Here is a 23,928-nt window from a genome sequence, read left to right on the forward strand (position 1 = left end):
AGAGAGAGAGAGAGAGAGAGAGAGAGAGAGAGAGGGAGAGAGGGAATCCTAAGCAGGCTCCCTCACTGTCAGCACAGAACCCAAAGCTGGGCTTGAATTCACAAACTGTGAGATCATGACCTGAGCTGAAATCAAGAGTCAGATGCTCAACCGACTGAGCTACCCAAGTGCCCCAACTTTTAAATTTAATGCACCCAGAATGTGTTTCTGAATGCAGTGGATTTGGGAGTCCAATCTTATTTTCTTTCTGGTGGATGGCTAATTGTGCCAGCGCCGTCCATTAAATAAACCACATCTTCCTCACTGACTTAAAACACAATTTTTGTCATTCCTAAAATCTTCATGTACCCTGGGATCTATGTCCCAACTCAGTCTATTTTTATGCTAACATTTACTTTTTCATGATCAGTATTTTATTATTTTTTGATAACCAGACAGACACTGTGAACAATTAGTACATAATTCAAAGTATTGAAAATCTCTAAAAGCTACCTGGCTATAATGATTATCTGAAGAACTTTGCAATGATTTTCTAGTTTAAAAATCTGTAATCAATTTGTTCATATAAAGAGGATATCAAACATCAGTATCTTAAAATAGTGATGAACTATTAGGTGTAAAGCTCCACAAATTTATAGTTTTATTTCAAGCATACTACCTACACCATAAAACTTTCAAATACTTCATATCCCATTAACAAAGAATTAAAAACTAGATTTTGCCATGCAAAAGATGTCACATATGGCATGCAATTATGACAGAGGGATCCAAGACTAAGAAACTTTTTTTTTTAACTTCTTTTTTAATGTTTTATTTATTTTTGATACAGAGAGAGACAGAGCATGAGAGGGGGAGGGGCAGAGAGAGAAGGAGACACAGAATCTGAAGCAGGCTCCAGGCTCTGAGCTAGCTGTCAGCACAGAGCCTGACGCGGGGCTCGAACCCACGAACGTGAGATCTGACCTGAGCCGAAGCCAGAGGCTTAACCGACTGAGCCACCCAGGCACCCCAGAAACTTTTTTTTAAAGGTTTGATTTAATAGGTTTTATTTAGAAAACTTTGCCCAATAAGAGAGTATATATTTTCATCAAGCATTTCCATGGAACTTTTGTAAATGGTGTCTGTACTCTAGACCAGGCTCTACCTTTGTTCAAACAAGTCTCAGATACCAAAGAATCAGTATTTTACTTACCCCATTGTGTGCCTTCCTGATAACTAGTTGACAATAATAGCAACACCTTAAAGTATTCTGTATTTTTGGAAATATTAACACATGCTGCTAAACTGATAAAAGAAGACAGTATATAGAAAATCAGAAAACAAGGCATCTGGGTGGCTCAGTTGGTTAAGCGTCTGGCTCGTGATTTTGGCTCAGGTCATGATCTCATGGTTCGTGAGATTGAGCCCCATGTCCGGCTTTGCACTGACAGCAAGGAGCCTACTTGGGATTCTTTCTTTCCCTCTCTCTCTCTGACCCTCCTCCACTCACATGTGGACTCTCTCTCTCAAAATAAAGAAAGAAACATTAAAAAAAAGAAAATCAGAAAATACTTAGAACTAAATGACTTAAAAAATACAACATATTGGAACTTGTGGGATGTGCTTAATGCATAGCCTTGAGTGCTTATATTAGAAGATAAGCCACTATTGGGATGCCTGAGTGGCTCAGTCAGTTCAGTGTTCAACTTCAGCTCAGGTCATGATCTCATGGTTCATGAGTTGGAGCCCCACGTTGAGCTCTGTGCTGGTAGCTCTATGTCTATGTCTGCCTTGCTTCCTGCCCCTTCCCGGCCCAAGCTCTGTCTCTCCCTCTCCTTTTCTCAAAAGTGAATAAACATTTAGTATATGTGCTGTCGAAGCGAGCACAAAAAAGTGAATAAACACTTAAAAAAATATTTTTAAAAAAGAAGAAAGCCAATACTTAAAAAGCTGAATGCCAGAGTGCTTGGCTGGCTCAGTCCAAGCTCTCAAGAGCATGTGACTCTTGAGATCCCAGAATCATGAGTTTGAGCCCATGTTAGTGTAGAGATTGATGAAAGATCAAATCTTTTAGGGGTGCCTTCGTAGTTCAGTTGGTTGAACATTTCAGGTTTTGATCTTAGGGTCATGAATTTTAGTCCTGTGTTGGGCTCTGTGCTGGGTATGAAGCCTACTTAAAAAAATGAATTAAATAAATAAATAAACTAATTAATTAATATTTTTAAACCTTAAAAAAATTTTTAATAAAAAACTAAGTGTTAAATTCAAGAAGTTAAAGAACAATAGAACAGATCCAAACAAATAGAAGTAACGAGATATAAAAATAAGAGGAGAAACTGAATAAGCATAAAGCAAACACAAGTGAGTAACAAAAGACTGACAGAGCCAAAAGTTGATTCTTTGAGAAAAATCATAAAATAAAACTCTGGTGAAATGATTAAGGAACAAAAAAATTTGAAGTAAAAAAGAAGACGTGCTACCGATACACCAGAGATGGATGGTGTAACATATTGAAAGACAATCTACCACAGCCCACCGTCTAGCCAGCATAACTGACATCCACTGAATGTGCAAAACACACTCAACCCCCCACCCGGATGCCCAAAGTCTTACCACGTTACGGTGTCAGCTCAAAGTACGGGACCTCATCATCTAAATGAGTCTAGTTGTAGATGAGGCTCTTTAGATGTGGCTCCTTGGATGTGGTTCCTCTTGATCTGTGAAATGAAAAATCAACACAAACAGCATATATTGGTGTTATGGGGTTAGGGTAATTGCAATAAACATTCCTGTTTAGAAGAGGTGTAGGGGGGCTGGACAGGAGATACATAACAGTCAGTGTTTTGTAGCAATCCTGAAACCCCAGCCATGAACATGTTTCTGTTTCCTTGATTGTGACCCATTCCTGCTCCCTGGGAATGATTCTTTGTGGCTCCGAGCTCTGCTTTGTGGACTCGTGCTTTTTCACTTTGAGTCATCCATCTTTTCTCATAGGAAGTGGCTCATATTCCACTGGGTGATGCATGGAATTGTTGAATCACTATATTGTACACCTGAAATTAATAGAACACTATATGTTAACTATACTGGAATTAAACTTTTTTATAAAGGAGGTGGCTCATGTTTGCTGCTGTGTGGCCCTCACGGCATGCTTCTTGTCCATAGACAGTTGGGAGTTTCCAGGGCGCTTTTCATTTTGAACTGTCCTTTTCACTTGAAGATGGGGGTGCTTCCACAATGCAGTTCTCTTAAATTGTTATGTTTTCTGTGAATTTTATTTGGGTTCTCAAAAGCCACACTTAAGATGTCTTCAAGGGGTACCTGGGTGGCTCAGTCGTTTAAGTGTCCAGTGCTTGGTTTTGGCTCAGGTCATGATCTCATGGTTTGTGAGTTCGAGCCCCACATTGGGCTCTGGGCTGATAGCACAGAGCCTGCTTGACATTCTCTCTCTCTCTCTCTCTTGCTCTCGCTCTCTCTCTCTCTCTCTCTTGCTCTCGCTCTCGCTCTCGCTCTCGCTCTCGCTCTCTTTCTCTGCCCTTACCCCACTCACTCTCTCTGTCTCTCTCTCTCTCAATAAATAAATAAACTTAAAAAAAAAGATTTCTTCAAAAAACAAAGGCTCCTCTCTGCCTTGGTCTGAGATTCAGTATACAATAGGAAACACTCTTAAGATTCTTGAAAGTTCTCTTGTCTAGAAAAAAAAAATGTAAGACACATTTTAGCATTCTTAGAAGCCATTGAGAGGATCTATGAAACATGAATTTAAAGCTTTCCAGGGGCACCTGGGTGGCTCAGTAGGCTAGGTGTCTGACTCTTGATTTCAGCTCAGGTCACGATCTCATAGTTTGTGAGTTTGATCCCCATATCAGGCTCTGCCCTAACAGCATGGAGTGTGCTTGAAATTCTCTCTCTCCCTCTCTCTCTCTCTGCCCCTCCCCTGCCTGTGTTTTCTTTCACTCTCTCAAAATAAACTTAAAAAAAATACAACTTTCAAAATTCTTAACAAAGAGCCTGAAAACTGCACTCTCAACTCCATCTTTATCTTAAGAGTATTCTTCCTTCGGGGCACCTGGGTGGCTCAAGTTGGTTAAATTTAGAACTTCGGCTCAGGTCAAGATCTCACTGCTCATGAGTCCTACTCCTGCTTCTGGCTCTGTGCTCACAGCTCAGAGCCTGGAGCCTGCCTTGGATTCTGTGTCTCCCTCTCTCTCTGCCCCATCCTCCACTTATGTTCTGTTTCTCTCTCTTTCTTAAAAACAAATAAACATTAAAAAAAGAGAAAGAGACACTTAACCAACTGAGTCACCCTGATGCCCTCCTTTGAGAAACTTTGGGTGGCTAAAAGAGTGTCCTGAGCCCTTCATATACCTTCTAAATTCTTCTAAGCTGTACAGTTTCCTTCTTAGCTTCTCTCTCTCTTCCTGTACCTTATCACAGACAGCTAAAAGAATCCAGTTGGCACTTCGAACATTCTGCCTAGAGATCTCCTTAGCCAAATTCACCCGTGCATTAAGTATACTTTCTAGTTTGTTCTTTACCACAGCTGGCCTTCTTCTGAACGTTTTGCTACTGCATAACAGGAGTTGTCTTTCTCCAGCCTCCAGTAACAGTTTCCAGTCTTTTCTTCAAACTTTCACAGTTTCCTTGAGGCCCTTCCAGCTTCCAACCACTGCTGGTCCCAAGCCATTGCCACGTGGTTTTTGGGTTTGTGCCACAGCAGCAAGGCACTTCAGGTATTGATTTCTGATTTCGTTATCCATTAACTCATAAAACGAAACAAAACTTAGTAAATTAAAACAATAATTTGGGGCACCTGGGTGGCTCAGTCGTTAAGCATTCCCAACTCTTGATTTCAGCTCAGGTCATGATCTCACAGTTTGTGTGCTCGAACTGACAACACAGATCCTATTTGGGATTTTCTCTCTCTCTGTCTGTCTCTCTCTCTCTCTCTCAAAGTAAAAATGAACTTAAAAAAATAGTAATTTATTATCTCGTTTGCTTTGGTGGGTTGACTGGGCTCAGTTGGGCAGTCCTCACTCGGGGTGTTTCATATGATTACTATCAGAGTGTAGCTGGGACTGGGGCCATCTCAGGCTTGATTGGGCTGGATATCCAGGCTGAGTCATTCACGTAGCTGGAGGCTGGTGCTGGCTGGCTGCTGGCGCTGAGTTGGGGCTGTCAATCAGAGTGCTTACAGGTAGCCTACCCATAGGGCTTGGGATTCTCACACTATGATGTCTGGGTTCTGAGAGGGAGTATCTTAAGAAAAACCATTCTAAGATATCCAGATGAAAGCTACAGTGTTTCTTATGATCTAAAGAAATCCCAGAACAGTACTTCCTGTGCATTCTACTGATTAAGCAAGTCAGCATTCTGTTGATTAAGTGAGTCATTAAATCCAGTCCAGGCTTAAGGGGAGGGATAACATCAGAGAAAGCATTAATCATGTTCATCCCTGGAGACCAGCTACAAAATCAACTTAGAGATTATTTGTGCATTATAAAAAGGGGGGGGATTAAGTTTACAATTAAAATTGTACTAAATATTTATTTTGGTAGATTGGACATTTTAAGTCTTCCCTTCCAAGAATAGGAGATGTTCTTCTATTTGTCTAGATTTTGTTTTATAACTCAGTTATATTTAGTTGGTGAGATAATCGTCCCTTTTGGAACAAGTACTGTGTATAGTTGGAACATTTACTGGAATTCCTATATGAGGCTGTACTGTATGGGCTTATGATTATTATGTCCACAAATTTTTAGAAATTATAATATAAACCTATAAGAATCATTACAAGAATGAATGTTTACATGAATGTAAATTATGCATGATGACTAAAGCAGTGATTTAATGTCAGAAAAATCCAGTGATTTCTGGATTTTCACTCATTTATAAGCTGATTGAACAAGAGACAGGCTCTTCTCCCCTCCTGGGACTGTCTCCCTTTTCCAACCCATAAAATTTAACTAAAGGCAGGTTATTGATCTTAGGCAAGTACTCTGACAGTCTCTACCATGATCAATGTAGCTACTACTTAATGAATATCTACTATGTGCTAGGTAATGGCTAGGTACTTTGAAGCTATTATCCTCACTTAAACTTAAGTTAGATTGGGGCGCCTGGGTGGCTCAGTCAGTTAAGCATCCAAATTCAGCTCAGGTCATGATCCCATGGCTCATGAGTTTGAGACCCACATCAGGGTCTTTGCTGACAGCTGAGAGCCTGGAGCCTGCTTCAGATTCTGTGTCGTCGTCGTCTTCTTCTTCTCTCTCTCTCTCTCTCTCTCTCTCCCTTTCTCTCTCTTTCTCCCCACCCCCCTCACACTTTCTCTATGTCTCTCAAAAAATTGAATAAACATTAAAAAATATTTTAAAGATTAAGTTAGACCAATAGGCCAATAGAGTTTGGGGCACCAAATAGAGATAGAGATCTCAGAAATAGACCCATGTGTAAATATGGGAATTTAATATATGATAAAAGTGTAGCATAAATCAGTGAGATGACTCAGAGTCCAACCAAGAGACAGAAATCACTTGGAGCGCCTGGGTGGCTCAGTTGGCTAACCATCCGACTTTGGCTCAGGTCATGATCTCACAGTTCATGAGTTCAAGCCCCACATCAAGCTCTGTGCTAACAGCACAGAGTCTGAAACCTGCTTCCAGTTCTGTGTCTTCCTCTCACTCTGCCCTTCCTATGCTCATGTTCTGTCTGTCTCTCTCTCTCTCTCTCTCTCAAAATAAATAGACATTAAAAAAAGAGACAGAAATCACATAATAATTTGAACAGGAAAAATTTGGTAGAAAGAATTTATAGCTATAACCAAGGATAAAGGTAATGGGAGATTGAATAATAAGAAATAAAGAGAGCTGTTAAGGAGACAACAATCTCAAGTGTGAGGAGCAGCTTTTATCTCTAGGGCAAGAGAGAGTGGCTAAGGAAGAGTCTTCCTTACCCTCCAGCCTAAGATCCAGAGTGGGTTAAGGAGGGAATGGCCTCTTCACTGGATGGTGGAGCAGTTGCTAAGGTGCCACAGCAGTGAAATTTGCTGCAAATCTACCCAAGAGGTTACTAGGGGAAGCTACTAGATACTGCACGCTGTAGGAACCATCCCCTGCAAGTCCAGCACCATGAAAACTGCATACTGCAAGATCCTGTCAAGAGGATGAACCAGGAAGAAAAACTCCTTGTCCTCCAGTGTCCCTCTAGTACCCTCTACTGACAAAGCTTGACATTATGCCAGGTGGCAAGGGAGAAATATTTAAAGGGATTGTCTTGATGTTAGCTGAGCAGGCAATAAAGGATATATTTGGAATTGGGAGGCAATACATCAAAACTGGCTCAAAGACTTATTGGATTGTTTAGTAGATAGTGTTTGATAAATTGGCTCATTATACAGAGAAAGTAATACTATATCCCTACCTAACATCACATATAAAGGCAAGCTTTCAGTGGGTTAAAGACCTAAGCGTAAAAGGCAAAATTATGAATTTAATAGGAAAAAAGTAGAAAGACGTTTTTTGTAACCGAGGGAGAAAATTTTTTTAACTCCAAAAAATGTAGCTTTCATCGATTTGTTTATATTAAAACCAAGACCTTTAGTTCAGTGGAGGACTGTGTGGGCAAAGTTAAAAGACATGACAAAATAAGAGAAGATACTTTCAATGTCTAATGCCAATAAGAGATTATTATTTAGAGCAGAGCTTGACAAACTCTTTCCATAAACAACCAAACAGTGAATATTTTAGTCTAATTTTTGTGATCAACTATTCAATCCTGCTGTTGTCTCTGGAACATCTTCATCCACAAGCAGAAAGTGAATGGGTGTGACCGTGTTCTAGTAAAATTTTATTTACCAAAACTGGAGGTGGGCCACATTGGATCTGTGAGCCATCATCAGTTTGCTGATCCCTGATCTAGAAAAAACAAGGAACTCCTGTACATCGACAGGAAAAATATAGCAACTGCAATTTTAAAAATAGAAAGTCGGGGGGTGAACCTGGGTGGCTCAGTTGGTTAAGCATCCGACTTTGGCTCAGGTCATGATCTCATGGCTTGTGAGTTCAAGCCCCACATCAGGCTTTGTGCTGACAGCTCAGGGTCTGGATTCTGCTTCAGAGTCTGTGTCTCCCTCTCTCTGCCCACTCCCCCACCCACTCACGCTCTGTGTCTCTTTCTCTGAAAAATAGATGAACATTAAAAAAATTTAAAAATAGAAAGGGGCATGAGTAGGCAATACACAAAAGAGGAAACTGAGAGGGATTATAAGCATATGAAAAGACATTTAAACTAAATTATAATCAGAGAAATATAAATTAACAATGAGATATTGCTTAGGGTGCCTGGGTGGCTAGTGGGTTAAGTGTCTGACTCTTGATTTCAGCTCAGGTCATGATCTCCAGGTTTGTGAGAATGAGCCCTGCATCATGCTTTGCTCTAACAGCACAGAGTCTGCTTGGGATTCTCTCTCTCTCTCTCTCTCTGCCCCTCTTCCACCCATGCTTGCTCCCTCTCTCAAAACAAATAAACTTTTAATAAAAAGCAATGAGATATTGCTTTACAGTTAATCAGATAGCAAAATTAGGGAGATAGTGGTGAGCTTTGTGGAGAAATAGGAATTCTTCATGATGGGAATAAAGACAGGTGCAACTTAAAAACATTTTTTAAATGCTTTTTATTTATTTTTGAGAGACAGAGAGAGAGCACATGAGCAGGGAAGAGTCAGAGAAAGAAGTAGACACAGAATCCGAAGACAGGCTCCAGGTTCTGAGCTAGCTATCAGCCCAGAGCCTGACACGGGGCTCGAACCCACGAACCGTGAGATCATGACCCTGAGCCGAAGCTGGACGCTTAACCGACTGAGCCACCCAGGTGCCCCAGGCGCAACTCTTTTAGAGTATAGTATGGTGGCACATAGTTCCATAGTGTATGTGTATACCTAACAACCCAGGAAATCTGCTCCTAAGTCTATATCTTAGTGAAATTCCCACACAAATCCATAACGGGTCATGAACCAGAATGTTTATTGCAGCATTATTTGTGGTGCAGAGAAGTGGAAACAATCTGAACATCTGTCTTCTGGAGAATAAATACATAAAATGTAGTGAATGTACACCACAAAGTACCATATAGTGGTTGGGAGCAATGGATTAGATAGATCTATTAAGTCAGAATAAGTTATAAATGCAAACCACTTATGCAAATGTAAAATATATGGGCAGAAAACAATATCTATTTTGCAAGAACAAATGCAAGGATATGTATTAAACACTTTCCATAGTTTGTCTATGGAGTAGGAAAGGAAATGGATTATGGAATAAAAGGGACTATAAATATATATATATTTCCATTGCATGGACCAATGATGATAATGTGACATGAAATGAGGAATATGATTAACTGAAGCTGGGGTTAAAATAAAAATAACAGGGGCACCTGGGTGGCTCAGTCAGTTAAGCATCTGACTCCTGATTTTGGCTTAGGTCATGATCCTGGGGTTGCAGGGACCACAACTGAGCATGGAGCCTGCCTGGGGCATTCTCTCTCTCTCTCTCTCTCTCTCTCTCTCTCTCTCTCTCTCTCTCTCTCCCTCCCTCTCCCCCCACTCCTCCATCCCTCTCCTCACTCATGCACACTCTCCTGCTCTCTCTAAAACAAAATAAAATAAATAAATAATTAAAAAATAGAAATGAGTTGTGAAAAATAAATAAATAAAAATAACAGATAATATAAAAAGCCAGAGAGTATCAGTTTTCTTTAAGGAGTGAACAAGGCAACTCCATAGGAAGATGAACCTTGTAAGAGCTGTGAACTCCACATTCAATTTCTTTTACTTGGGATTACCATCCACACAGACTATTACGTAAAAGAATGCACTGGGTAGCATCTGAGTCAACATGAAAAACATCTGAATAAGAGTAAGGAATGTCTGTTTGAGATTACCAAGGTTTGAATCTGTGTATTCGAAATTCTGAATGTATATGGATGACAATTAAATAAGTGTAGGTTATATCTGAGTCCCCCCACCCATGCATAGTATCCAATATGCATAGTATGACTCCATTTTCATTAAAAAGTGCCACTATAGGGGTGCCTGGTTGGCTTAGTCAGTAGAGCATACAACTCCTGATTTCAGGGTCGTAACATTTAGCCCCACATTGGGTGTAGAGATTACTTTAAAAAATAAAGTCTTTTAAAAAAGTACCACTGGGGTGCCTGGGTGGCTCCATTGGTTAAGCATCCAACTCTTCATTTCAGCTCAGGTCATGCTCTCACAGTTAGTGAGTTTGAGCTCCAAGGCAGTCTCCGTGCTGATAGCACAGAGCCTGCTTGGGATTCTCTCTCTCTCTTTCTCTCTCTCTCTCTCTCTCTCTCTCTCTCTCTCTGCCCCTCCACCATTCATGCTCATGTGCACATGATCTCTCTCTCTCCTCAACATAAATAAATAAACTTTTAAAAATTTAAGTACCATTATATTTTAATACATATATGCATACAAAAGATGTTGGAAGACTTTGCTCTAAACCATTGACAGGGGTGCCCATGGTGTGGATGTGTCAGAAATCGGTCACCAATTCAACAAATCTCTTTCTTGTTCCTTGTGGGCACTCATTAGCTTACATTGTCAGTCACCCTTGCAGCTAGGAATTGCCATGTGCCTGAGATCTGGCCAATAAAATTGACAATCTCCATGTTCTTTCTCCTTATGTGGCTATTTTGGAAGGTTTGTGTTCAATATGGAAACACAAGATGAAAGGCACCTGGGCACCTGAATCATTATTTAGAAGAAAACAATTAAATGATCAATGATGAAATCCTATTTTGGATTTCAGAAGCGAAAAATAAACTTTATTTTATTAGGCATCCGAGATGTCAGGATTTGTTAAACTGCTAGCATACATTTACTCATACAGTAGGACTTAGGAGACTTTAACTTTCTACATTATACACTTAATTATTTATTGTTTGCATCTTGTAGAACTTTCTTTTTTAAATTTTTCTTTCTTTTTTTAACCAGAAAAAAATGGGTTTATTTATTATAAAGATTTTCTTTTTTAATGTTTATTTATTTTTGAGAAAGAGAGATAGAGAGGGGTGGGTAGAGAGAGAGAGGGAGACAGAGGATCGTAAGTGGGCTCTGCCCTGACAGCAGAGAGCCCGATGTGGGGCCTGAACTCACAAACCATGAGATCATGACCTGAGCCAAAGTTGGATGCCCAACCAACTGAACCACCCAGGAGCCCCAACAAAAATGGGTTTGTTTGGAAATAGCAGAGAATTGCAATCTGGGACAATCAAGCTATGGCAAAAATCACAGGCAACTTCCTGATTGCATTTGTAATTAACCTACTATACAATATAGATTAAAAAAGAAATTAAACCATAGGTAACTTCTTATATTGCATTTATAATTAGACTTCTATACAATATAGATTTTTAAATTAATGTTTCATAATTTATAATCAACTTTTTCTGCGCATTCTCTGAGTAATTCCTTTTTAACATTTTTGTAGAAAATGCAAAGTTGAATGGTGTACCAAATGACTGGTTGTCCAAGATATAGAAATTTAGGAGTCAGCTCGCTTTCTTCATTGAGATATAATTCACATACTGTAACATTCATCCTTCAAAGCATACAAAATTCAGTAGTTTTTAATATATTTATCAGGCCTTGCAACCATCACCACTAATTCCAGAACATTTCCATCACCTCAAAAAGAAGCCCCATACCCTTTAGCAGTCACTCCCCATGTCCCCCACCCAGCATCTGACAACCACCGATAGACTTTCTGTCTCTATGAATTGTCCCATTCTGTGTATTTCATAGAAATGGAATCTACAATCTGTGGCCTTTTGTGTCTGGCTTCTTTCACTAAGTACAATGTTTTCAAGGTTTACCCATGTTGCACCATATATGACTACTTCATTCATTTCATGTGTGAATACTATTTCATTTGTGGACAGACCACATTTTGCTTATTTATACATCAGCTGATGCACATTTCAGTGGTTTCCACTTTCTGACTATCATGAATAGTGCTGCTATGAACATTTGTGTGCACATTTTTGCATGAACATATGTTTTCCATTTTCTGGGGTATATACCTGGGAGTAAAATTGCTGGGTCATATGGCAATTCTATGTTTAACTGTGAGAAACTGCTAAACTATTTCCCATAGTAGCTGTATCATTTTGTATTCCCACCAACAATGTATCAAGGTTCCAGTTTCTCAATATTCTCTCTAACACTTGTTGTCATCTGTCTTTTTGATTATCGCAATCCTAGTGAGTATGAGGTGGTATTTCACCATGTTTTCAATTTGCATTTCCTTGCTGATTAATATTATTTCTATTTTAATTGTGTGTGTGTGTGTGTGTGTGTGTGTGTGTTGATAGTGGTGACGTGATAATTACTTTCCTATAGCAATAAGTTATTTATGGATTACATGTTGAAGAAAACATAAAACAAAGAAAAAGTTGGTTGGTTTGTGCAGAAAGAAAGAAAGAGAAAAGAGAGGAAAGAGGAAGAAAGAAAGAGTTGGTTCTATTCTCTCCCACATCTTTCACTCATCTTTTCTCCCCAACAACAAAAAGACATGCAATCAATTCATTTTATTTTATTTTTTTATGTTTTTTATTTATTTTTGAGAGACAGAGAGAGACAGTGCGAGCAGGGGAGAGTCAGAGAGAGAGAAAGAGAGAGAGAGAGAGAGAGAATCTGAAGCAGGCTTCAAGCTCTGAGCCGTCAGCACAAGCCCGAACCCACGAACTGTGAGATCATGACCTGAGCTGAAGCCGGACGCTTGACCGATTGAGCCACCCAGGCGCCCCAATCAATTCATTTTAACCTGTTCATGTAGCACGGTTGCTAGGTTGGGCCCAGTTTGGGAGTCAGTGCTTCTCATGAGTGAAATTCATTAATACCCTTCCTTCCACCTCCACATATCTATTTAAAGCTTAGTCGACTCAGGCTGCCTTAACAAAATACCATAGACTGGGTGGCTTAAAAAACAGAAATTAATTTTCTCACAGTTCTGGAGGCTGAAAAGTCTAAGTTGAAGGTGCCAACTGATTCGGTTTCCACTGAGATTCTCTTCCTGGCCTGCAGACAGCCACCTTTTTGCCACGTCCTCACATGGCCTTTCCTCAGTGGATGCTCTTGGAGACAGGAAGAGAGACGGATAGACAATGTAAGTTCTCTGGTATCTCTTTTTTTTTTTTTTTTTTTTGAGAGACAGAGAGACACAGCATGAGCAGGGGAGGGTCAGAGAGAGAGAGTGATACAGAATCCGAAGACAGGCTCCAGGCTCTGAGCTAGCTGTCAGCACAGAGCCCGATGCGGGGCTCAAACCCATGAACCATGAGATGATGACCTGAGCTGAAGTCAGACGCTTCAACTGACTGAGCCACCCAGGTGCCCCTCTGGTATCTCTTCTTTTTTTTATTTTTATTAAAATTTTTTAAAAATGTTTTTATTTATTTTTGAGAGAAAGAGAGAGAGAGAGACAGCGTGAGCAGGGGAGGATGAGAGAGAGAGAGAGAGATACAGAATTTGAGGCAGGCTCCAGGCTCTGAGCTAGATGTCAGTACAGAGTCCGACGCCGGGCTTGAACCCACGAACTGTGAGATCATGACCTGAGCCGAAGTCAGACACTTAACCGACTGAGCCACCCAGGTGCCCCTGGTATCTCTTCTTATAAGGACAATAATCCTAACATCAGAAACCCATGCTCCTGACCTTATTTAGCCTTAATTACTAAAGCCTCTATCTCCAAATACAGCCACATGGGGTGGAGGCTGGATTAAAGCTTCAACATATGAATTTGGGGGGTGGGAGTACACAAACATTCGGTGTATCCACTGATTTCTTAGGAACTCCCTGAGACACAAAGTCTTGATTTCTATCCACTATTTGATTCAGACACATACAAACCTAGCTGATGGATTGCTATGGCCCTGACTGATTGCAGGAAAGCTCAACTGAGCACTTGAGGGAAAATTTGACAAGAGAGCTGCATGAGGCTGGTACAAAACAGGGACCTTGAGAGGGGAGTACCAGGTCACTGCGCTGTACAACACCAAGGGCCCTATTCATATCATAATCTGTGTGAATGGCACACCATGGCATTATTTGTAGTGCAAAACGTATAAGCTGTACCCTAGGTAGTGGTTCTGAATACAAGGTATTCTAGTAACTGGTACCCTTCCTAACACCATTCCCATCCAGACATTATGGAGGTATCACTGGGGAGAAGATTGCTCTATACATGTGTTGAAAAAGCTGGATCACCAAATACCATCTCATTTGGGGGTTCTCTTTACTGTCTATGGTACTCTTCTGAGTTTATTGTCCTTTTGCAATGGCCCCCTCCTACTTGAGCTTAATGCTAAGAGATCAACTACCAATTAAAGTCCTTTGTGTACAAGCCACAGAGACCGACACTGGCTAACTTAAAGGGAAACATAAAGGAATTTATTGAAAGAAAATGGGAACATTCACAAAACCAAAAGACAATCTGAGCAACCAAGGATCAAGATATTCAGAAATCAGGGCAGTGCTGGATACGCACGTAATAGAAAGCCAACTCAGGATGCTGCCCCAGAATGAATGAGCCCCACGAGTTTTCTGTCCTCCTGTTTCCCACTAAAATATTATTCCAGTGTCCTGTTGGGACTTGATGCCATCCTCTGACAAGGGAAGGGCAGAGACCCATCACTGACAGCCCACCAAGCCAGCGAGTAGTGGGGGAGGAGACACTCTCCAAAAGAAGGAGCTAGAATGCTGATAGAGAAAAACAACAGATGTCCTTGCATTCCAACCATGGGTTGCCAAGCAACATCCTCCCACTTTTCTTCATACCATACACAATTTTTTAAATGCCTCTGCCTAACATAATATAATTATTTCAGATGCAAGCAAAAACTGCATTCAACTCCTTCCAAAGGGATACAACTCATGTCACTATGGCATCCATTCCTTCCCTGGTTTCATCAAGATCCCCCTCCATACTTTGCAACTTGTGGACAAAATGACAAATTTGACCTTTGTCAACCAACACCATACCCAATTCCAGGGGAAGGCAATAGGGAGGAGAAGGATAATTACTTTTCAATATATCTGACTTTCAGGGCACCTGGGTGGTTCAGTAGCTTAAGCATCTGACTTCAGCTCAGGTCATGATCTCATGGTGAGTTCAGGCCCTGCTTCAGATTCTGTGCCCCCCCCTCTTTGCCCCCCCCCCGCCCCTCCCATACTCACGTTCATGCTCTGTCTCAAAAATGAATAAACATTAAAAAATATATCTAGGGGCACCTCAGTGGCTGAGTTGGTTGAGTGTTTGACTTCGGCTCAGGTCATGAGCTCACAGTTCATGAGTTTGAGTCCTGCGTCGGGCTCTGTGCTGACAGCTTAGAGCCTGGATCCTGCTTCGAATTCTGTGTCTCCCTCTCTATCTCTACCTTAACTGCTCACACTCTGTCTCTGTCTCTCTATCTCTGTCTCTCTCTCAAACACAAACATTAAAAAATAATAATAAATAAATTTATATTTTAAAAGCTTTAAAATATCTATATATATCTGACTTTCTGCATATTACTGTATGTAAGCCAGAGGAGGAAAAACCCAGTCTTCTTCCTGTGTTTCCCCTTTACTCTTGCATGACTACCGCATTCACAGCACTTCTGACACCAGATGTGGGGATTTCTCTGCGACACTAGCTGAGCATCCTACAGTTTAACTAAATTCTGATGCTATCTATCTGGAAATAGTGTCAGATTGCACAGGTTAAGGACTCTGTCCTACAAGATGGCCCCCCAACCTGTACCTCAGATGCCAACTGCAAACCCAGATTGTTGCCTGCACTTCTGACCAACTGGCTACAAATCAGAGGTTCCCATGACCCCCTCCTGAGGTTCAATTGATTTGTTAGAGCGGCTCACAGCACTCAGGAAAACCATTCACTTATTGCTGAATAGTTTATTTTAAAAGGTATGGCAAAGAACACAGATGACAATCCAGATGGAAGAGATATGTGGGGCAAGGTGTGTGAGAAGGAGTACAGACTTCTGTGCCCTCTCTGGGCACACCACTCCCCACACCTCCACCTGTCCACCATCCGGGAAGCTCTCCTAACCCTACACTATTGGGATTTTTATGGAGGCTTCCTCACATGGGCATGCCCAAGTATTAACTCCATTCCTAGCCCCTCTCTCCTCTTGGTGAAAATTTCAAGCTTCTTATCATCACTTGGTTTTTCCAGTGACCAGCCACAAGCTAGGAAGGAGCCCACTAGCGTCACCTCATCAGAACAAAAGCCACTGCTACTGCCCAGAAAGTTCCAGGGATTTAGGAACTTTGTGTCAGGACTTGGGTTAAAGACAAAAGATGTTCCTAGTGTTCTTATCATTGAAGAAATTAGGAGAGTATTAGGAGTTCTGTGCCAGGAACCAGGTGTGTGTGTGTGGGGGGGGGTGTTTTGATTATCTCATAAAGTTATACCTCAATAAAAGAGATAAAATATACATGACACAGCAAGGAAGGAAATACAAATAGAGGCAACAGTCCTCACTTATGGAACCAATTATAGTATTTATGGCTTCTCCCCTACCCATCCACATTCTGTTGTCATTGGCGAGCACCTCAGTTGGTCTAGTGCTTTGCTAGGTGGGTTGTGGTAGCCAGCCTTCAAGGTAGGACCCAGTGATTCTCAAGTCCTGGTGTTCGTACCCTTGTATAGTCCCCTGCCACCCTGAATAGATCCTAGAATAGTTTAGATAACTGGGATTAACTTTTCCTCCCAGTAGCTAATCATCTGCTCTCATGCTTACTGCTCTGGTTTTCAGCTCTCTGGACCCTGGAGATTTCTCTTTCATCTTACCAATTCAGTTATGCATTTCTTTAAATTTTAGTCAGCATCTCTCATTTATTAAATGAACACTTTCAGTTTCTCTAATGTTTCAGATGGCTGAGGTTGGAAGTCCCTGTGTGTTTACTTTTCCATCCCCCTACCGCCATCCCCGTCCCTGACCAGACTGCAAGCTCCATAGGGACAGGGAGGATGTTTTGTTCATAATTATGTCCCCACAATCTAGCACTGTGCCTAGTATATAATAGACGCTCATTACATGTTTGTTAAATGAATGAATGCAAGCAGGGAAGAAACGGATGCCATAACTGGACATGGGTTGTCTCCCTTTGGAAGGAGTTGAGTGCACTTTTTGTTTGCATGTGAGATTATTTAATTAATTAACTAATACATTAATTAATAAGAAGTCACATAGAAGACTTTCCTCCTTTAACAAGATCTGTTTCAGAATTGTCTACTGATGATAATTAGACCTTGGACATGCCTTTCAGATTATCAGTGTTTGGCCTGCAAACATGGTGGTCATTTGAGTTTTACCTCTTCTTATATTTATTCTTTTAAAAACCTTGAAATTCTTTAGTGGAAATGGAATTTGGTTATGCTGACCCAGTCATAACACTGACAGACATGGACATGTCAGGCTAAAAGAAACAACATTTCTTTACATAAATACAAATTTTTCATTGGTATTTGTAGAGTTGTTCTTTAATGGATGGCTATTTCAGGATTGAAAATTTGCATTGTTTAGAATAGGTGTCCCCTAGTCTGTGAAGTTTGACTTGGTCAATTTCATGATCCAAAGAGAATTCTTGATTCTTTTTTTCCAAACCTGCACTTGCCTCTGTCTTTCCCTTTTCGGAAATTCTCTAAAGCCCTACCTCAACCAAGTCTGAACTCCCATCATCTGTTACCTCACTTACTGTGACAGTCCCCTAACTCATCTGCCTTTCTCTCTTATCCCCATTATGAGTTCTCCACTCATATATATGGAACTTTTCCAAAATATAAATCAGATCCCATTAGATATATAGTCATGGGCCAATGTAAAAGGCACCTGGAAAACTTAGCCTCCTATGTCACCCCTGGCCACACTGAAGAAAAGCCAAGGGCCATTTCATAAAAATTATGTATGTTCCTTTCCTAGCAAATTAAAAAAAAAAAAAAGGAGTGAGGTGTTGCTGCTATGGGAAGTTATAAATAGCAGAGCTTGGCCTAATCATCTTGGCTCTTCTCCATACCTCATCGAACAGCCAGTGCAAACAACCTCTGAGCAATCAGCATGAGAATGTTGGAAAAATAGTCATAATAACCTGATGTTTTCCAGATAGGTTCCTCCTGTTCTACTTGCTTCTCTTATTACAAAGTTGACCTTTGATGAGCTAATGAAAGACTAGTTCCTATGATGACCCAGAGTTTCTGCTCTGATGTTACGCCACCACTCAGCAGGAATGAATATGGGGGATTTTTATCCTTTTCCATGATGCCTTCCAGAAGGACCAATGGCCAGAGATCCAGTGGGCAGAAAAAGGTTTTTCTAAATCTCAGGTAGAGAGACATACTTACCACGAAGCTAATAAAGCTTAAGATTTAGGTCCTCTCCCTTGCATGACATCCTTGCAAGGGTCTAATTTTATATTCTTACTCATGTATTCCTTTTCTTAAAAAGCACCCCACCTGTTTGTAATCAAGTTTACAACCCCTCCTCCCAAGTCTTGTGACAACTGCCAGAAAAAGGAGATTCTGGGTGTTGATAACGTGAAGACCTGGGGGGAAAGAGCAGCAAATGCTGTGTTCCTGGGACCTTCTATTTTGCTGACCCCCTGAGAGACCTTCTGTCCTACCCATTCCAAGTCACTCAACATCTATACCCTTAACTCAGCAATCACCACTTCTTGCCCTGCCAAAGAATCCTGGCAAATTGCCAGCTGTGTGGACCTCCATGAGATCCCACTGAAAAATATGATCCTAAATATCTTAATTATGGAACTATATATCATCTTGATCATCTCTTCTCCACAGAATAGCAAGAGACCAGTTTGTAGTGAGGATTTCCACTTGGTGTAGCTGTCTACCATCTAACAGAAGAACTGAGATTCACTAGAGTTCTGTCAGGATGTATTTGAACTTCTTGGAACACAGTAGACTCTCTGGCTTATTCAATAAACTGAACTAAAAATGAGACCCTTTGCTTTGATCTCTGCCCCCAAGTCATGGATGATCAAAACCCTGTAGATTTGCATTGACTTAGGTAGCCTCATTTTTAGGCAAAATTGCACAAAAGTAACTGAACAAGCATTAGCTCTTGCCAAGTGTTACACCCTTCTTCTTCATCATTTCCAAAGTGGGACATTGAAGTCTTATTGAATTACATCTTTAATATTTTTTAGGGGCACCTGGATGGCTCAGTCAGTTAAGCATCCTTCTTTGGCTCAGGTCATGATCTTATGGTTCATGAGTTCAAGCCCCACGTTGGGATGTCTGTTGTCAGTGCAGAGCCTACTTCAGATCCTTTGTCCCCCATCTCTCTAAACCTCCCCCCAAAATAATAAAAAATTTAAATAATAATAATAACATTTTTTAAATGTTTAAGAACCACCATTTAAAAAATACCCCATAAAAGGGGCACCTGGGTGGCTCAGTCGGTTGAGTGTCCAGCTCTTCATTTCGGCTGAGGTTATGATCTCACAGTTTGTGAGATGGAGCTCTGCATCAGGATCTGAACTAAGAGCATAGAGTCTGCTTGGGATTCTCTCTCTCCTCCCCTCTCTGCCCCTGCCTCCCTTGTGCGCTCTCTTCTCTCTCACTCTCTCAATAAATAAATAAACATTTTTAAAAATTAAATAAAAACACCCCAGAAAACACTATAGGATTCTCAGACCCCATAAAACCCAACTGCATCTCTTCCACACTTCAGGGAGTAGCAAATTAAAGATTTCATTACTTTCTATTTAAAAGTCAAGTTAATTTAAAATCAATATATTCCTGACTATACTAGATATGAGAATATTCCATACTTCCCAGCAATGTGAAGTCAAAGTAACAACTCAAGTTTTTAGTCTGGCTAAAAAATTACTTTGCTTCTAACTTTACCTAATATTCTATGCCTCCTACTTATTAAGTATCACACTGTCCTAAAGATTCACAAGAAAACTACATGGTCAAATAAATCTAACAGTTTTCCCTCCTTAGGTTCTTACAACTGTATCATATGTAACAGTATTATAAGAAAGATGGGGCGTGTCTGGCTGGCTCAGTTGGTGGAGTGTGAGACTCTTGATCTTGGAGTGGTGAGTTCGAGCCCCACATTGGATGGAGAAATTCCTTAAAAATAAAATCTTTTTAAAAAAAGAAAAAAGAGGGGCACCTGGGTGGCTCAGTAGACTAAGCTCCCAACTTCAGCTCGGGTCATGATCTCATGGGTTCATGAGTTCGAGCCTCATGTTGGTCTCTGTGCTGACAGCTCAGAGCCTGGAACCTTCTTCAGAGTCTGTACTCCCCCCCTCTTTTTCTGCCCCTCCCCTGTTTGCACTCTGTCTCTCTCTCCCTCAAAATAAAGAAATGTTAAAGAAAAAGGAAAAAGAGGGGCCCCTGGGTGGTTCAGTTGGTTAAGCACCTGACTCTTGATTTTGGCTCAAGGCATGATCTCCGGGTTCATGGGTTCAAATCAGACTCTGCACTGTGTGTCAGACTCTGCACTGACAGCATGGAGCCCGCTTGTAATTCCCTCTCCCTCTCTTTCTGCCCCTCCCCCCTCAAAATAAGTATTAAACTTTAAAAAAGAAGAAGAAAAAAGAAAGATGGATTCCATTAACTGTAATACCTCCACTCAGTGGGTTTAAATATCCATGTTACATATTCAGAGTTGAGAATTAAATTATTCTGCATAATAGAGGAAGACAAATTTGGAATACAAAAGGCAATTCTAGAGGAAAAAGGAGATAAAAAGGAAGAGAGATAAGAGCCAGCAAAATGCTGGAGGATTGGATGTACAGAGGGTTAAATGTCAGTGAAAATGGCAGGATAATTGAAAATAAATTTTTCATGAATTTATTAGTTTTCCTTTTCATTTTGCAATCTTTATTTTCATATTTATCCAATAGCATAATTCATTAATCAACCAGTTAATTTTTAACGTCTTAATGTAGTTGCAAACGTACAAATTTGGTCAAAGGTTAAAAGCAAAAAAACCAAATGATTAAACTCCCTGGTCATGAAATTGACTTCTTTTAAACACCAGGTAACAAAATAATTAGAAAGAATTTGAACGTTGGAATTTTCCCTTATGCAAACTTTAAGTGTACATCACTTCAATGTGAAACACTTCCTTCATCTTCTCCCTGTCCCCCATCACGCCCAATCTTCTATGATACCTGCTACTCAAATGAATGCTGAGTTAGAGTAGATTTTGTGAAGCTCAGAACCCAGAAGGATAAATAACATGAGAACATATTCCCTAGGAATTCACAAGATTCTTAAGGAGTCTGTGAATTTCCTCCAGAGGGGTTGGGATTGGAAGTTAGAGGCAATTCTAAGCAATTTCAGAGGGCGGGATCTGGGCTACATATAAAACCTATGTGCTTGGCCCTTCCTTTTTTGTCATCCCACCAGGTGTGGCTGGAGAAGAGGACAGTCCAATCACCCTCGTTCTGTCTCTGTTTAGGTCCGCTCCTTCAGGAGACGTTCCTCACGACCCACTAGCCTACAATGAGAGCTGGCTCTCAGGGCCACTGAGCATAGACTTCGACATCATTCTGGTCGTAAGGGGCCCAGCCCACGCCCCTCACCTAACCCTCCACACTGGCACAAAGCTGCTTCCACTCAGAGAGGGGCTACCCTTCACTAACTTCCTCTAAGGGACCCCATGAGATAGAAATGGCAGCTGTTTCAGAACAGGAAGGAGAAACCTACCCCTCCCATACCTGTCCTATATAACACTTCCTCACCTACTCCCACCCCGCCCCAGGTTTATACAATTCTCCCTTCTTGGTTTCACTAATTGTTCCTGCCTTAGGTACCTCACTCCCTCTGCCCCCATAATTTGCAAAGCTGCCTCTCTCAACAATAGAATTAGGACTTCTATTTGCAATGCAGAACAGTTTTGTTTCTCTCTTTGATCCTTGGCCTTCCAAACTCTGTTCTCTTAAGCCTGCTGAGAATAATGAGCAGGCCTCTCCAAGAGTCAGGTACCTCTTAATAGCTTCTCCCTTTCCTACACAAAAACACAAAGGCCCTGCCAAAGCTTTGAAACTAAACCCTGAGACTCCCCCAGTCTGTGCGGGTTACATAAAAGGAGCCTAGTGAAAGAAATAAGGAGACAAAGAGTGTGGTTTTCTTTTTCTAGTTAACAGTTGTTTGCATTTTCTGATTTTTCTGAAATGAATGTACAGAAGCTCAGGGAGGTCATATAACTTGCCCACGGTCACACAGCTAATAAGTGGGGGCCTGGAAGTCAATCCCGTCTCAAGCCTGCAGATTGCATGTAGGGCTCTTTCCACTATCGCTGAGCTGTCCCTGGAAGGTGGAGGCTGGCTGCCAGGCCTGGAGTAAAAAGAGATTTTTCCATAAGGAGAAACCCATTACTGTCCCTCAGCCGTTGAAAAATACGATATAGGACGTAAATATCTCTATGATCAAAAGAGCTGAAGTACCATGCCTTCACCCCTAAGTGGGCAGCCCTATGTACCAAATTTGTGCTATTATCACTTCCGGAATCTAGCCAAACTAACAGGATCTCTCTGTCTCTCAGGGAAATCTGAACCTAGAATCAAGGGTATCCAGCTCAATACGGGAAGTTCCCTCAAACAGAGAAGCATGCTTGAGAGGTGTGGTCTGGCCATCCTCTACCTGCTATGTGGAACAAAAAGCTAAGCAATGATGTTGAGAGAGAGGGAGAATGACATGCGTGAGGAAGAAATAGACATTCCTGGATCTAGTAAATTCCTACTTTGTCTAAGGAGTCCAAAGAACTTGAGACAGAGGGTGCTACATCCCAAGTCAGTCATTTCCAAATTCGAAAAACTACAAATCAATGGCTATTTATACACATTTCCATGTAACAAGAAACCAAATGGTTTAATGGCCAAAACCACAACAAGGGCACAGACTTCCTGCATAACTGGGGCAAGTTTTTAATATCCATTTCCCCATTTGTGAAATAGAAATAGGACCTTTCTCATATGACTTTCATGATGATTAAATGAGTGGTGGTTATATGGAAAGTCCTCAGAAATAATGACGGGAACACAGAAAGTAGTATGTAAATGTTAGATATTACTCAACTTTTTCTCCTTTCTCCTATTTTATACATGGGGAAACTAAAACCTAAGAAATCAAGGGTCTTGCTACCGAAGCAATTACGCAGTAAGGCCAGGCCCAGAACTAAAGTCTTCTGATACTGAGTTCAATGTTTGGTCCATCACCCTAAATGTCTCATCACCAGCAACCTGTTACAGAGTTTCCTTGGGGAAAGTGTTAGAACTCAAGCCCTGAGGGTATTATGAAATCTGTTTAGGAAGCAGCTCCCTCTCTGCCTCTGCTCCTGGTTTCAGAACAAGTCTACTCTAACTTGGCCTGCCCAGCTGGGCCTCCCTGCCTGCACAATTGAGGAAGAGGAAGAGGGTTTGGTAATCATAATGTAAGGTTTTGAGAAGCGTTTTGCAAAAAATCCTGCTGCCAAAAATACGTCTGCTAATCTTTAGGAAAACAGGAAGTGTTCACAAGGAACCAACATCAATGATCTCAGCCTCCAGAGACACCAAAGTAGGTGATTCATAGAAGGATGCCTAAATATACACCCGAACCTCTGTCTGCTGTCTGCCAAGTCCTAGGCCTGGTCACCACTGATAGAATAATAATGGCCTCTCCTTTCCTTCTGCCTTCCAAACTCACATGAGCATCTCTCATTTTCAGGATACAACCTAGGACTCTGCTGTCAAGGGAATCTGGGAAATGTAGTTTTGAAGCTTCCAGCCCCCAAAATATAGGAGAATTCAGGGAAGGAAGGAAGAATGGTGTTTAGCCAACAATCTGGTATGGTTTATTTTACCCCTTTGGCTAGTCAGTGAAGTTTACATAGATTTTTCTATCC

The 23,928-nt window shown here is 41.0% G+C and overlaps 1 protein-coding gene and 1 long non-coding RNA gene across 2 annotated transcripts in view; one reads left to right on the forward strand and one right to left on the reverse strand.

Moving 5' to 3' along the window:
- The window catches only part of LOC115298574, a 27,188-nt gene extending 12,461 nt beyond the window's left edge, over positions 1-14,727 (reverse strand). The window contains exons 1-3 of the long non-coding RNA XR_003911790.1: positions 14,547-14,727; positions 13,007-13,134; positions 2,593-2,696 (exon numbers count right to left, since the gene is read on the reverse strand). This is a non-coding gene — a long non-coding RNA (uncharacterized LOC115298574). The remainder of the gene's footprint in view (positions 1-2,592; positions 2,697-13,006; positions 13,135-14,546) is intronic.
- The window catches only part of MYCL (MYCL proto-oncogene, bHLH transcription factor), a 102,367-nt gene that overhangs the window by 14,950 nt on the left and 63,489 nt on the right, over positions 1-23,928 (forward strand). The gene's annotated exons all lie outside the window — the stretch shown is intronic.

This window comes from Suricata suricatta, chromosome 8, assembly GCF_006229205.1.
Source record: "Suricata suricatta isolate VVHF042 chromosome 8, meerkat_22Aug2017_6uvM2_HiC, whole genome shotgun sequence".
Classification (NCBI taxonomy): Eukaryota; Metazoa; Chordata; class Mammalia; order Carnivora; family Herpestidae; genus Suricata; species Suricata suricatta.